Below are 15,815 nucleotides of genomic sequence, written 5' to 3'. Positions count from 1 at the left end.
CTCCTCCCTACATCCTTCATCGAAGTGTGCTTGAAAGTCATTTAACATGTATCCTACCCCGGCATCATAATCCTCGATGTGTTGTCTCACGACCTCGTCTCTCACACAATCGGATTCACCATGTTAGATCCACCGGGTATAGTCTGCCATAAATCCATTCTTGCAAAGATATTGACCCATGACCTCCTTTGTTTGTCGACGCGAGTTTGCACAAATACTGCAGGGACACCAAGTGACACACGCTCCTTTAACCCTTGCTAATGCTAGTTCCAAGAAAGCATCGGTCTTCTGAATCCATTCATCGGTCAACGAACCCTGACTAGAGTGACCCGTGTACATCCACTCACGGTCATCCATCCTCTAACATATCAGCAAGTAATATAAAAATCAATTGCATCTATAAGTTCCTATACTATCTAATAGGTGAAGATATGTCCTAATCCCACCCGAGGATGTGTAGATGGGGTTAGTTTCCATGCTCAACTCCTATCCGAGATAGAACTTCGACAACACCTCCCCGCTGTTCTCCAAATACATGGCAGGGAGATTGTGTATCCGGAGAACAACAGGGAGATACTGCCGAAACTCTGTCTCGGATCAGAGTAGAGCATGAAAACTAACCCTATTTACACATCCTCGGGTTGTCCAAAAAATGTGGACAATTCGAAATAGATACAGTTATAAATATGCAAAGATCTATATATTTCAAATCGTGTCTCTTTCGAACGGGAGACACCTAGCTAGGTTACGTGATATACGAACATCCTATGTTTCACATCATACGGAAAGAGGGGTGTAGGATGCCTCACCTTGTTGTCCTGCAAAGTGATGAGTCAAGGACGGTGGGGAATGATCTTTGCAATAACCTCGCCTGCAACAAAGGAACATAATAGTATCAATTATAAATTTCGGCAGCACCTCCTCTACACGGTAAGATAACCATAACCTGCAACAAACCAATGGCACGATGGCCGACAACCACATACACAGCAAACCAACAGCACGATGGCCGACAACCACATACACAGTTTATACCTTGCAAAACCACGACAAGGTGGGGGGTGGCGGGAGGGCGAGGCACGGAGCGGCGTACGGCGGCGGCAGGGGAGTCCACTACGATGTAAGTACCTAAATTAACTATGTAAGTACCTAAATTTAACTATGTAAGTACCTAAATTAACAAAGTAGTCCACTACTTGAAGCTAATTATCTAATTAAATTCAATATTACAAAATTTTACCTATCAAACGCTGGCACACGCGAACCCGGGCGGCTCGGTGGCGAGCACTGCAGGGAGGGCCTGCAGGGGAGGCGAGGCACGCAGCCCTAGGCTAGGCGACCAACGAGGAGGGTCCTAGGAGGCGAGGCCCCTGGCCCCCGGCCCCCGTCCAAGCTGCCTACGATTGGGTGGTCAGTGGGGAGGGTCCTAGGAGGCGAGGCCCCCAGCCAAGATGACCCTTGGGAGGCGAGGACCACGGGGAGGTCACGCTAGAGGAGAAGGCGGGGAGGAGTGGGCGGGCGGGGGGAGGCGGCACAGAGGTGGGAAGGAGCGAGCTGGCGATGACGCCGACGGCGTTGAGGTGCTGGCGTAGGGGACGATGAGCCCGGCCGTGACTGGAGCCAGCGCGCGCGGGCGAGGGATGTGTCGGCGGCGGCGGTGTGGCACGGGTGTGTGTTTGGCTGAGTTTGCGTGTGTGCGTGTGTGCGGGTGAAGGAGCGCCGGGCTGGATATGAAGAAGCTTTGCCGAGTGTCCTGATCTGACACTCGGCAAAGCTGGGTTTGCCGAGTGTCGGATCGGGGCACTCGGTAAATCCTAGATTTGCCGAGTCAGATCGGGGCACTCGGCAAAGCCCAACTTTACCGAGTGTCGGATCAGGGCACTCGGCAAACCCTAGATTTGCCGAGTGCCAGATCAGGGGCACTCGGCAAGCCCAGTTTTTTTAATTTTCCATCTTTTCCTTCTTTTCCATAACGTGTTTTTTCTAAATTTGTTCCGATGTACTTTAAAAATACCTTATCAAATTCACTCAACAATATATATTTGATTTTTCTACGAATATTATTCCATTATTTCATGCAGTTATAGCTCAAATTCAATTTATATCAATTAAAATTCTATAATTACACTTAATAAATTAAAATTATCAAACAGATCTAAAAAAATACCAAAATTTCACATGAAACAATCTATGTTCTCTATTGCCTATACAAAAAGTTTTGAAGCCAAACCCCAATTCGACCATCACTTTGACTCCAAATCTTACCGAATCATTCTCAACGTTCTGATTCTTCTTTTGAGATGCTTCGGTTTGTAAACATCTTACATGACAAATTGTGCGAAACCTTCTCAATTGTTTACCATAGACTCTGTCGGGTTCATGAACCCGGGGTCCCTCAGGGACCGGCTTCCACGCCAAGGCTCGGCCTAGATGAATGGCCTTTTCTTCTTCTAGACCGGCCCAAGAGTCTGAACTAAACAGACCGGAGCACTCGCTTCAAGCCTAGGCCGCCTTCGGCCCATCTCTCCGACCGGAGCACTAGCTCAGGCTCAGGCCAGCTCCAAACGGCCTCTCCGATCGGAGCGCTAGCATCAGGCCCCGATCGCCTCCGCACGGCCTCCACTCAGAAAGCCTGATCCGAGGACCGCCTCCAACTCCGACCCCGTGTCTCCGATCGGGATTCATAAAAAACCCTGCTCATCGCTATTCTCCGACTAGGGACCATCCAACCAGGGACGCCCGCTCGGAAAGAACCAGAAGGCATGTGAAGAAAGGCAAGGCATGGCTCACAAGTCAAAACCACTGTACCAGGGACAATACCCTGCACGGAACAGTGCTTTGCAGCCACCCTGACACAAAGTATTGTAGGGGCCGCTAGAAACTCCCATATGGTAAGCCCCCTCCGCGTGTTTCTGGACATCGATTGTGGTATGGGCTCCAGGATTTGCCATACCGGGTGAATATAGCATGGCTCCTCACATGCCACTAGGCATCCAGAAGTATTTTGCAGGTACCGGCGTCATCCTTCCTGAAGAAGATAGCTCGACCTTCCGTACACATCTGACATCCTACAGCGACATCGACAGTATCGGGGGGCTTCCACCATTATCCAGTTTTCATCACCGTAGGCAGCAAGACTTAGAAATATCTGTACTCTCCCCCCCTCACCTGTAGAGCCATCCCCTTCATCTATAAAAGGGGATGCGCTCCCTCCCTCGAAGGGGAGATCGACTTCTTCAAGCTCAGACTCACTAGATCGACACCAACCCCTTACAACCGTTGTACCACCGAGTTTCGACCACAACCCTTCCGATCGGAGCCTTCCAAACCTATTGTATACCCCCTCCTTTCTCCTTCTCGTTTGTAACCCCACTACAGACTTCGAGCACCTGGGCTCAGGAATAAAGTCGTCGACCGACCCCGACTTGACGTAGGGCACGTTGCCTGAACCAGTATAAATCCTATGTCATTGAGTGCTAGGCCACCTTCGATCACAACGTACAACAAAACTATAAATATTTACTAGTTGGTCACTTTCTGCACCGACAGTTGGCGCCGTCCGTGGGGAAGACGCTGTACGTTCAACACTTTTTTGGTAATCGGATGGCCCATTTCTCCACCACCCCCACTGTGGCGGGCTCAGGCGATACAATTCGCTTTGGCTCGCTGGAGTTCCCTACACTCTCGCCCGTCGGGATGCGGGTTCCACCCATCTTCGAGCCATTCTAGGTCTTCCACTTCGGGAGCCTAGACTTCGTCGCTGACCGGCTCGGCGTACTCCACCTCCGTGAGGAGGCTCGTGACTAGACACCCATCGGAGGGACGTCCTCCATCGACTCCAGGACACGTGACTTCAATGGTGCGGCATCTGCGCTTCATTCTAAGCAAACTCTCTGCTCAAACCCCGCTCCGCCATACGGCCGGTTCCCCTATGGCCTTGCATCTTCCGCGGACGCATACGCCCGGGGACTCCAAAAGGTGCTGGCATCGCACCCCCTCATGTCTGAGTTCATGGGGATGGTGAGCTATGCTCCCACCTGTTTCCTCGACTTCATGGACGATGACGCTAGGAGTGACGGCTCCAGCATCGGCGACGTGGTGCCTAGCCACCATCGGTCCTGGGAGTATGCTATGGCAGATGCCCTGGAACAGCCGCTAGGGGTAACGGAGTCCTTCCGGACCCATGCCCCGCTGGGCCCCCACGCGAGGACCCCTGAGCTCACACGTGAGCACGGGGAGGATCTACGACGACAGTGGCCGCATCAGCCACCAACTGCACCAATGCGCTCGGCGCACCACACGGTCACGCCCATCAGCCCCAGCGCAACGCCTCGGTTCGGGGGACCAACCCCCCACAGTTCGCTCGGGCCAGTCAGAACATTGCCACTGCGGTAATGCTCCTGCGTGACCTGCCTAAGCCAAACGACCCTCGTGGACGAGCAATCCACTAGAACCTCCGGGCGCTGTTGGAGACCACCGCTGTTCAGCAAGTGGAGTGCTCTGTGTCGCGACGCCGACTCATGACCTTGCTCCCCATCTGGGGAACAGGGACGCAGCAGATGAGGCACTACACCCTGTCATTGCCACAACCACCAATTACGGCACAAGAAGCCGCAACCGCTCCTCATCTTGACTTGACGACCGCCCCGTGCCGACCGCCCATCTACGCGCGGCTCGGACCGAACCAAGACGCGCGCAGCATTGACCAGAGTCCCAGCCCTAACAGCCTGGAACCATGGACCTTTATCCAACACCCCCAGCAAGCGCCTTTTCCGCCGTGCTTCAACGGGGGCCACGACAAAGGTAGGGCTAGGCTCCGAGATCAAGACGAGGGCCCCTCCATGCAGAGGGGAAAAAAGAACAGAAAGGATCTCCGCCAACCGGCTAACTTCGCGTCAGTCGCCACAGTTGATCACGCGGGCACACAGCCCCGACAAGACCCCCTAGGCCACTTTCATGAGCTCATGGAGAGCCCATGCACCAACCACAACTATCCCATCAACGATCTCTACAAGGACTGCCAGCTCCTCAAGCGCCTGTAGAGGTAGGCTGGCAGGCCAAAGGAGGAAGAAGACGGGGAAGCACCGACTGAAGGACGACGACGACGATGCCCTCTCCGTGGACCTTGGAACAGCTATGTCTTTTCTTCTTTTCCTAAGTTTCAGTCTTACCTTACTTAGCGAACGCTCCTACAAGAGCACCCCGACCCGAACACTATTCAACTCAGAGCGCTCGGGGGCTTCACCAGGGGGCTCTACTACCCCTTTGTTGTTTTTTACCTTAAGTACTCTTTTGCTTTTGTATAAAGAAACTCTTTCCTACCTGAGTAAAAGGGTCATTCGTTCCTTTGTTTTATCTTTCGTAACTTTGCTTTAGAACATTCCGACTGATCGCACCCTGCCTTTTCCTACGGTTACGATCGGCCGAGCCTCGCGGGCCATGCCCCGAGCTTATAAAGTTGCAGCCCACAGAACAAACAGGCAGGTACGAGAGAGAAAGAAATCTAAAACAAAATTATGCCAAGGGAGAACTAAAGAACGAAAGGGAACAAGCTTCCCCGAACGGAGCAACTCCATTACAAAAGAAAAAACCGATTGCAGTCATTAAAACACACCACGAACATCTTACATGGGGGCTTCCCCACGAACTTAAAACTTCCTACATTTACTAACTACTATTATATTTTTACATGCTACTGGGCTGACCCAGCGACATCCGACGATGGTGCAACCGACAAAGGCGTAGGCTGCTCACTTCCCGACGGCACGGCATCTGGCTCGACCAAAACCAAGGCGACATTCACCTCTGACCCAGGCTCCTCGCCATCCGAGAGCTCTACAGCATCCTCTCCACGCGCGCTTTTGGCCAGGTCTTCATGATGGACGTCCATCACCCACTCGGCGGAGACTTGATCTGCCACCGACCACGCGTGTGGCAGCAAGCGCTCCCCAATCGACTAGATGTCCGCCATGCTCATGCCTTCAGCATATCCGCTACATATGGTGGCGAAGTCTAGGTGCGGATGGTGTGTCCCCACCATGGTCAGCACCCCCAACGCTCCGTAGAACAACCCGGATCTGATAAGATCCTAGACCTCCCCCGGGACCTTCGCTAGTTGGATGACAGGTGCGCTGGTGCTTGGCGCTGACCCAAAGATCTCTGAAACGACGTGCTGGGCAACGTTGCGGATCTGGTCGAGATCCCCCTCACGAGCACGATGCTCCTCACGGGACTTGGCTAGCTCCTCCGTACGCTGGCCAAGCATCGCCTTGGTCGTCTCTAGGTCCTGCGCCAGCACCTCCACTTTTTCGCCCAGCTCTGCGAGAAGAGCAACGAGCTCAGAAATAGGCTGAGGTAAAAGCCAACACAATAAAAAACAAAAAGGGGACATACCGATGTGAGAAGCCTCAAGGGTGGAGAGATCCTCCGCTTGCCGAGCCACCTGCTCACGTAGCTGGGCCACCTGCTCACATAGCTAGGCACTCACATCCTCTGTCTCCATCACCCGGCCCCGGAGCGCGCGCATCTCTCGATTGGCCTCCGACCGGGCCCTCCGTTCCACCTCCAGGGCCTTCTCCGCCGACTCTAGGGCGACGCGCTCTGGATCAAGGGCCACCAAGGCCTCCTGAAGCACCACCTCGGTGTTCGCCAGGGACACCCACAACTCCACCTTAGTCTCCGCCTGGCGGGCCCTTGCTGCCTCGAGCCCTTGCTCGGTCGTAGTCACCCGCTCCTCCACACGCTGCCCCTCCGCCCACGCGCGCGGCTGCCTTGGCCGCCCGGTCTAGGACTCGCGACAAGCGGACTCCGCCCAACGCTTGAGCTCGGCCATCCGGGCGTACTCTGACCGGAGAAAGTGGGACTTGCGGGACGACGTCTTCCTTATCCCCTATGAAAGGTAAGCACACTAAAAACAACCGACAAGGGATTCAGGGGTAAAAGACAAGTACCAGAAACTCACCTTCGCCGTGAGCTGCATGTCGCCCTCAACCAACTACCGGGTGAACAAAGCCCGCTTCTAGGCGCTTTCAAGCTGCGTGGTCAGCTTGGTGAGTTCTAATACCATGACGTGCCCTTGCCCTCTGAAGATGTCCCAGAGCTGACGCTCCCAGGAGTCCCGAAGGACGAACCATGTGCTCGCTGGGTGCCTAGGGCAGGGCCATTCTAGGTCACCCTTCGGCACTTTGCCGGAGGGCCCAGCCTCCAACCGTGCCACCGCCAAGTCCCACGGTAACATCATCGGCCCGCTAGAGGTCCCAGCCACCGACTAGACCACTACCAAGCTCCACGATGGCACCAACGGCTCCGCCATGACATCACCGGCGGGTTGCTACAATAGCACCGACGGCTCTGCCGGGACATCTGCCTCGTCGTCAGACGGGATCTCCACCACCTTTGTCGACCTAGGCCGCCGCTGGGCGTCCCGACCCTGGCTCGGCCACATCTTCCCTCGGCACCTTCGGCTCCGATGGCAAGTGCGAGCCACACGACCCTCTACCTGGAAAGGCAGGAAGCTCGCTTTCCCTTACCTCTGTTGCGAGAGTCACCTCCAACGCCACCACCGCCATCGGCACTGGGATCGCCGCTAACATCGACGCCATAGCCGCCGCCTCCTCAACAGCCGAACCAGAGGGAACTATCCCCGGAACGGAAGGTCTTGCCACCGCAACACGTTGCAGAACAGGCTTCCAGGTCTCCTGCACGGTAGTCGGGGCAATACTCATCCCCAGCATCCCCGAGCCACTGACGGAAGGTATGGGTCAGTCACACTCCAACAAAAAGCTCAGCCAGCGAAATACCAAAAGAAAACAAAGAAAGACATACCGAGTGGCGAGCGGCACAACTCTAAAGGCCGACCCCGACCTTGATGCGCCTGCGCGTCGAGGAACACTCTCGGACCGCGACCCGCACTCCTTTACATCGGTAGGGGGCAAAGTCATCCCTACCGGCTCCTGCCTGACCTGTGGGTCATCCCGACCCCTGGCTCAGGAATCCTCGACCGGAGCAACAAGCGCAGTATCCTCCAACTATGACTCATGCGGCACATGGGCCCCGGTCTGCCCCTTAGATCGCCCGGCATGCTCGACTACGCTCGCAGCAGGCAGGTCCTCCTCTCGCCGTGAGTCATGCGTCGGCGCTGGTCCGAGCGACGCGTGAGTGTCAGTTCGCCCCACAGCAGACCGCCCGCCTTGACCCACCACGGGTGGGGGCAGGGCCAGCGATGCTGTCAAGGGGCATGGTGACCGTGTCCGCTTTGATGCCCGCTCACCGACGATGTCCGCGCCCGCTACGTGTTTCCTCAATGAGGGATCCACCGCACGACGCGCGACCACCAGCTCGTCACCAGCGGACGATGTCGCGGTATCACGACGCTCCACCAAGGTCGCAACGACCCCCCCGCTCTCCTCCTCATCGAAGAAGACCATATCCTCTAGATCTGTAGGATCATCTGACGCAAGTTCCAAGTCGATGTTGCTCCTATGTTCCTTGGCCCTCGTGTGCCGAACGATCTCCTACTCCTTCTCCTGCTTCCGAAGGATCTCCTTATTCTTCTTCTTCTTCCAAGCCTCGGCCACCTTCTTCTAAGCGGTCTACCGAGCCACGCCCTCCGGTCCCTTGGGAAGGTGCAGTCGAGACTTATACCTCCCAAGCCCCTACGGAATGAATGAACCAAATCAAAGAAATAGGAAAGAGCAAAGAAGAAGCACGAACAAAAACAAGGGAACGCACCAATGTGGACGCGATCGAGGTGTTGAGCGGTGTGGGTTTTCCCGCAACCGTCTCCCCAGGCCTCAGCTGCAGCACCCCATCAACGCGACTCCTAACCTCACCATCCGGCAACTCCTCTGGCGACACAAGGTTCGGGTCCAACCGGCCACCGTACTCCCACATCGGCTGCATCCTCTCCGCCAACGGCGCAATCTGGTGGCGGTAGAGGGTGTAGAACACCCGCACTCCGTCGAGACCACACCTCATGAGCTTCCAGAGCTCCTCTTCGATGGCCTCCACCTTGTGCCTCCCTTTATGGCCACAACCCCATGACTAGCTTTCCCGCTCCTTCGGCCGCTTGCTAGTAAACGGCGGGAACGGCACCGCCTCTGGGTTCCTGATGTAGAACCACTTCCTGTGCCACCTCCGGTTGGAACTACAGGGGGTGTACATGGGGTCTCGACCACCAACGTGGCCTCGACCGAGCTCCCCACTGTCAAGGTCCTCCCAGAGAAGAATCGCCAGAAGAGGTCCGCGTGCGGCTCCATCCCGAGGAAAGCCTCGCATTCGGTGATGAAACCGGCTACATGCAACACCCCCGTCGGATTGAGGTGTTGCAGCTCCAAATCCCACTCATTAAGGAGCCCGCATAGGAACCAGTGCACAGGGTATCCTAGCCCATGCTCATGGAAGGTAAGGAAGGACACTACCTCGCCGGTATGAGGTCACAAGAACTCCTCTTCCCTAGGGACCCTCCAATGCGCCACCTCCTGCAGCGGCGGAAAACCCTTCTTTACGAAGGACTCCAGCACCGACTTCCTCACGGTGGACGACCTCTAGTCCAACATCTTGCTCCGGCTTGCAAAAAGGATCAGTGTGTTCTCCTCTTCTCCCTCGCTCTCTCCCCCTTCCTTTCCTTGAAACCTCCGTAGCTCTCAGGAACACTCTCGATGAGGAGGAGAAAGAAAGGCGGTGGCGACAGACGATGAATAGGCAAAAGAACGAGGCGAACACCCTCTCTCTTCTCCTACTTAAAGGAAGGGGGATAGCGGTTAGGAAAGGATGTGTTGATCGGGAAGGTGAAGCGGTGGGGCAAGAAACTCTCTCTCTCTTTCCATTTAATGCAGATGGGACGCCCCCTGATCGATGAGACGTGCCTAGCGCGATGAAACGACTCCTGATCAGACGGGACACGACCGGGACATGGCCCACCACTACCGCACAACTAGCCACTACCTCACGCCGTGCACAAAAACCGAAGCATCACCACATGTGAACGGCTCCCTGTCTCCCCAGGCATGACCTAGAGAGATCCAACAGCGAAGTCTCCACCAGGAGAGACCAACCGGCCTCCTGAGTCGATCGATTCACTCAGGATAAACACCTGAGATACAGGTCCCAGTCAGACGGCTCCGACTGGAGCTCTTCGAACCCCGTCTCTCAGGTCACCAAGGTGAGCATGTGTTCATTAATACATACAGTTCACACAAGGGCTAACCCACGATTGACGAGCATAGGTACCGGTCGGACATCTTCGACTGGAGCTCTCCAAACTCCGTCACTCCAGTCATGCAGGCGCCACCACGCGAAATCTCCATCGGGAGACAACCAAACCTCCCTGAGTCAATCGAGTCACCCCGGATAGATCAATCGGACTCCTAAGTCGATCGATTCACTCAGGACAAGTACCTGAGATATAGGAAGGAAGCGAAGGGGCGCCCCATGCGAGCCATGCCGACTCCGTCTCGAATGATGAGCACGGGTCCTAATCAGACATTTTTGACTGAAGCTCTATGAACCTCGTCTCTTAGGTCATCAAGGTAAGCATATGTTCATTAAAAACTGTTCACACAAGGGCTAACCCATGATTGACAAGCGCAGGTCTCGGACAGGCGTTTCCGACTGGAGCTCTTCAAACCCCGTCGCTCCAGTCTTCAAGGTAAAACACCATCAAAGCCCCTCTATTTCATTACAAATCATTCATACATCCATATGCGCATTCATCTCATACGCCTGAACCCCCCGGACGGTTAGGGCATGAACCGCTCGGGGGCTCGGGAACTAAGCATCGTACGAGCAGCGAAATGCACCAAAACGCTCCGTGTTGCGCCACAAAGCGGTGGCTTGCCTCATTTGACATGAGCAACCAAACAGAGCCAGGGGAGAAAATCGTAGATGAGCACCGTGTGGCCTTCGCCCGGTCTAGCAAACTGGGTCATCTTAACCTTCTCGTTCGATCCTGAACCTCTCGCCAAGCCCACAGAATCTCCATCGAGGAGAGGCCATCAGGCCACCCGGGTCGGTCTATGGAACGACCTAGGCATCTGTCGGACTACAGGTAAAGGAGTAGTGGAATGCCACAAGAGGGCTATGCTGACCCCATCACGAACGATGAACCTGGATTCCACTCGATCACACCCATTAGCGAGCTCACGAGCTAGTCTTCGAGCCCGAGCGATCGGGACAGGCGACGAAACTCAACCCCTCTGGTTGTGAGGAATAAGATGGGGTAGTGCAAAAATGACTCACAGCCCCCACGAAGGCCCGACAAGGCTCGGGGGTTTAAACGCCATGGGACCACGACTCCGAATTCGCGTCGACGGGATTAGCGACATCCGGCTATGGCTTGGGACCGCGACTCCTTAACTCGCGTTGATGGGATAGGCGACATCTGGCTACGGCTTCGGACCGTGACTCCTTAACTCGCGTTGATAGGATCGGTGACATCTAGCTACGGCTCCTGGGACCGCGACTCCTAAACTCGCATAACGGCTTCAGACGGCTTCACTAACTAAAACTAACTCTTTCGATCCACGGCGAGCACCGACGCCTAGGTCTACTCGCGACTCCACCTTCCTTGATCCCACGGCGCGCACCGACACCAAAGATCGAACTCTGTTGCATCCGAAACTAAGTTATTTCTGTTCACGGCGTGCACCAATGCCAGGGCTTGTTTCAAAAACTAAAAACCTCCTCATCTGATACCCGGCGCGCACCGACGCTGGGATCATTAAGTTCTGTCTCAATCCAATCCCCGCGCTTAAAAACACATTGGCTGCACAACGACGCCATGGTTAAATAAAATTCCGTCTCAAACTAAAAAACATGCATAAACGCCTGCTGAGACAACACCCCAACCGGTTCAGCCTGAACCACCTGGGGCTCGGGGGCTACACCCGCGGGTGCGCTCGCGTGCACTCGCCGGTAAGACAAAAATCCCCCAGACGATTCTATCCGAATCGCCCAGGGGCTCGAGGGCTCCTGTCGGATTCATGAACCCGGGGTCCCTCGGGGACCGGCTTCCACGCCAAGGCTCGGCCTAGAAGAACGGCCTTTTCTTCTTCTGGACCGGCCCAAGAGTCTGAACTCAACAGACCGGAGCACTCGCTTTAGTCCCAGGCCGCCTTCGGCCCATCTCTCCGACCGGAGCACTAGCTCAGGCTCAGGCCAGCTCCGAACGGCCTCTCCGATCGGAGCACTAGCGTCAGGCCCTGGCCGCCTCCACATGGCCTCCACTCGGAAAGCCTGATCCGAGGACCGCCTCCGACTCTGACCCCGTGTCTCCGACCGGGATTCATAGAAAACCCTGCTCATCGCTATTCTTCGACTAGGGACCATCCGACCGGGAACGCCCGCTCGGAAAGAATCAGAAGGCGTGCAAAGAAAGGCAAGGCATGACTCACAAGTCAAAACCACTGTACCAGGGACCATACCCTGCATGGAACAGTGCTTTGCAGCCACCCTGACACAAAGTATTGTAGGGGCCGCTAGAAACTTCCATATGGTAAGCCCCCTCCGCGTGTCTCTGGACATCGATTGCGGTATGGGCTCCAGGATTTGCCATATCGGGTGAACATAGCACGGCTCATCAAATGCCACTAGGCATCCAGAAGTATTTTGCAGGTACCGGCGTCATGCTTCCTAAAGAAGATAGCTCGACCTTTCGTACACATCTGACATCCTACAACGACATCGATAATATCGGGGGGCTTCCACCATTATCCAGTTTTCACCACCGTAGGCAGCAAGACTTAGAAATATCTGTACTCCCCCCTCACCTGTAGAGCCATCCCATTCATCTATAAAAGGGGATGCGCTCCCTCCCCTAAAGGGGAGATCGACTTCTTCAAGCTCAGACTCACTAGATCGACACCAACCCCTTACAACCGCAGTACCACCGAGTTCCGACCGCAACCCTTCTGGTCGGAGCCTTCCGAACCTATTGTATACCCCCTCCTTTCTCATTCTCGTTTGTAACCTCACTACAGACTTCGAGCACCTGGGCTTAGGAATAAAGTCGTCGACCGACCCCAACTGGACGTAGGGCACGTTGCCTGAACCAGTATAAATCCTGTGTCATTGAGTGCTATGCCACCTCTGATCACAACGTACAACAAAACTATAAATATTTACTAGTTGGTCACTTTCTGCACCGACAGACTCCATGTATGATATCATCACATGATGATAAATCTCATGATTTTCAGACTTCGTTTGCTTTTTTTAGAATTTAAAAACCATTCGGCCTCACGGTCATGGTCGTGTTTACTGAACAAGATGTTCAATTTTTTTTTCTGAATAAGGCCTCACACTGGACTCAATAACATAAATATCATTTTTATACTTATTTTATTCTATTATTTGAATCACTTGCAGTTCAAATTTGACTTATACAAAAAAAATACCTTGAAATGTAATAAATTAATTAAATATAGCAAACAGATATAGAAATATACCAAATCTTAAAATGGAGTACCACATGTTGTATGTGGAGAGTAGAAAAAGTTTCAAGGTCAGAAGAGAAAAAAAACTTATTTCTTCGTCGAGTGCCAGAAAAAACACTCGGTAAACTTATCTCTTTGTCGAGTGCAAAAAAACACTCGGTAAACTTTTTTTTTGCCGAGTGCCACTAACGGACACTCGGCGATGTACTAACAGCCGGCACACTAATTGACAGATGTCCACGTGGCGGTTTTTTGCCGAGTGTTTTTTTTACAGCACTCAGCAAAGATTTTGTTTGCCGAGTGCAATTATTTTGTCGAGTGTTTTTTGCAGCACTCGACAAAGAGATTATTTGTCGAGTGCCCGAAAGATTGCACTCGGTGAATCTTTTGTTTCCATTAGTGATTGACAGTTACAACCATAATTTCTTTCATGTTATAAAAAAACCCATAATTTCTTTCAAGGAAAAAAGATAGTTCATCCCGGAGGCGACACAAAATATTCATGGCTACAGTTATTAAGATTTTATTTTCGACAGAATGATTGCTGTTTTTATTAAAAATGGCATACATTTCTCTCTTATAATAGAGGGAGAACAGAGAAACCTTGCTAGATAGGTGTTTATTTGGGAACGAACCAATTATTGGAGCACCATGTTTTTGCTCCGAGGAAGAGTGTGTGTTCTAGATTCACAAGCAATGACACAGATTTTTCCCTACCTATTTCAGATCGAAATACGAGGGATGGCGCCGGCATGGATGCCAACTTGTTCGATTTTCTATTGCTTGGAAGCAAGAAATAGGATGCCCCTTTTTTCTCAGCGGATGAGCTAGTACTCCTAGGTTGCCTGCAAGTGGTGCATAAGTGGTAGCCATAGGCACTCCCACGAGATATTCTAGAAGAACAAGCAGGATCCTGTCCAGTCCAGAAGTTGAGTTTTCTCCAACCAAAAAACAAAATGCAGACAGTAGTTAAAATCTTCATCTTGTTGAATTGAATATCTTGGCTCCATCAAGTATAGCACAATCATTATTACCTTTGTAGGTGTTCATTACTCATTAGGTTTTTTTTTGGAGGGAGATGGTATTAAGCTGATTGGTGCAAATAATGTCAGCTTTCTGAATTGAATTAGGTTCTGAGGGAAGTGCAGAAAAGTTGCTGAAACCACTCCAGGACCGGCCGTTCATGCCCTTGCTTTGAGCGACTAACAAAACATATATATTTACACATTCTAACAAAACATGTCTATGATCTGCGTTGACTACTTCACAACTCTTCAAAACGAGTATAGCAGGTAGCAGTCTAGGTCATCACATAGCTAGCTGCCTGGGTCAGCTCTGCTGCTACTCCAGTTGACATGATCAGTTCAGAGATGATTTGTGGAGACTGACCCACCCCACCGCCAGCTGATGGAATCGGTATCTGCTGCTCCATTTTGATTGGAACTGCAAGCACTGTCACAACATACTTACCATTCCGTGCCCTCCACAAATCCAAACGCATCAGCACATTGCGGCTATTGATAGTTACAACCATAATTTCTTTCATGTTATAAAAAAACCCATAATTTCTTTCAAGGAAAAAAGATAGTTCATCCCGGTGGCGACACAAAATATTCATGGCTACAGTTATTAAGATTTTATTTTCGACAGAATGATTGCTGTTTTTATTAAAACGGTAGTAATTAATGGAAAGAAAATGTACCGTTAGTTTTAAAAAGGCCCAATAATGAAACTGGCTCTAAATGATACTTCGGATTTAGCTAGAAATGGCCCACGGTCGGAGGCTGGGCCGGAAGGAAAATGCTTGGGCAGGCTTGCTTGGGCAGGCTTTGACACCAGCTAGACAGCACAACAAACGTTCCCACAACAAAAGCCGTAGCCATATGGTATAGTCCTGGGCCTATAAAAGCCATAGCAGCCCTGGGTTTTTTTACTTCAGTCATCAGGATTCAACCTTGGGCCTATGTCCCATTGCCCATGGCGTCAATACTCAATTATGGCTCACGTTTTGTTTTTAGCATGCAACTCGAAACAAAAATCTTTGACCATTTAATAACAATCTTTAATATCAGACAAAATTGATCATATAGCTGATTCCATAAGTAGTATTATATTTCATAATGAAAAGATAATTTACACTCTAGAAATACATACCTAAATAATTTTAAATCAGAAATATGATATCAGTACTAAGTTTTCCCCTAGAATTATAATAATAATATATCTATTGGTGCTAGGTTTGAAGTTATCTAGATCTTATTTGTATTTATTTATATGACTAGAAATCTCGGGGCGCGGCGTTGCCACACCATCTTTGAGCTGCCCATTGGTAATTTTGCGTGGAATCCAAGCGCTCAAGATTTTGATGGAGAAACAATATTT

The sequence above is a fragment of the Miscanthus floridulus genome, chromosome 16 (assembly GCF_019320115.1).
Source record: "Miscanthus floridulus cultivar M001 chromosome 16, ASM1932011v1, whole genome shotgun sequence".
Classification (NCBI taxonomy): domain Eukaryota; kingdom Viridiplantae; phylum Streptophyta; class Magnoliopsida; order Poales; family Poaceae; genus Miscanthus; species Miscanthus floridulus.
This window is presented reverse-complemented; position numbering follows the sequence as displayed.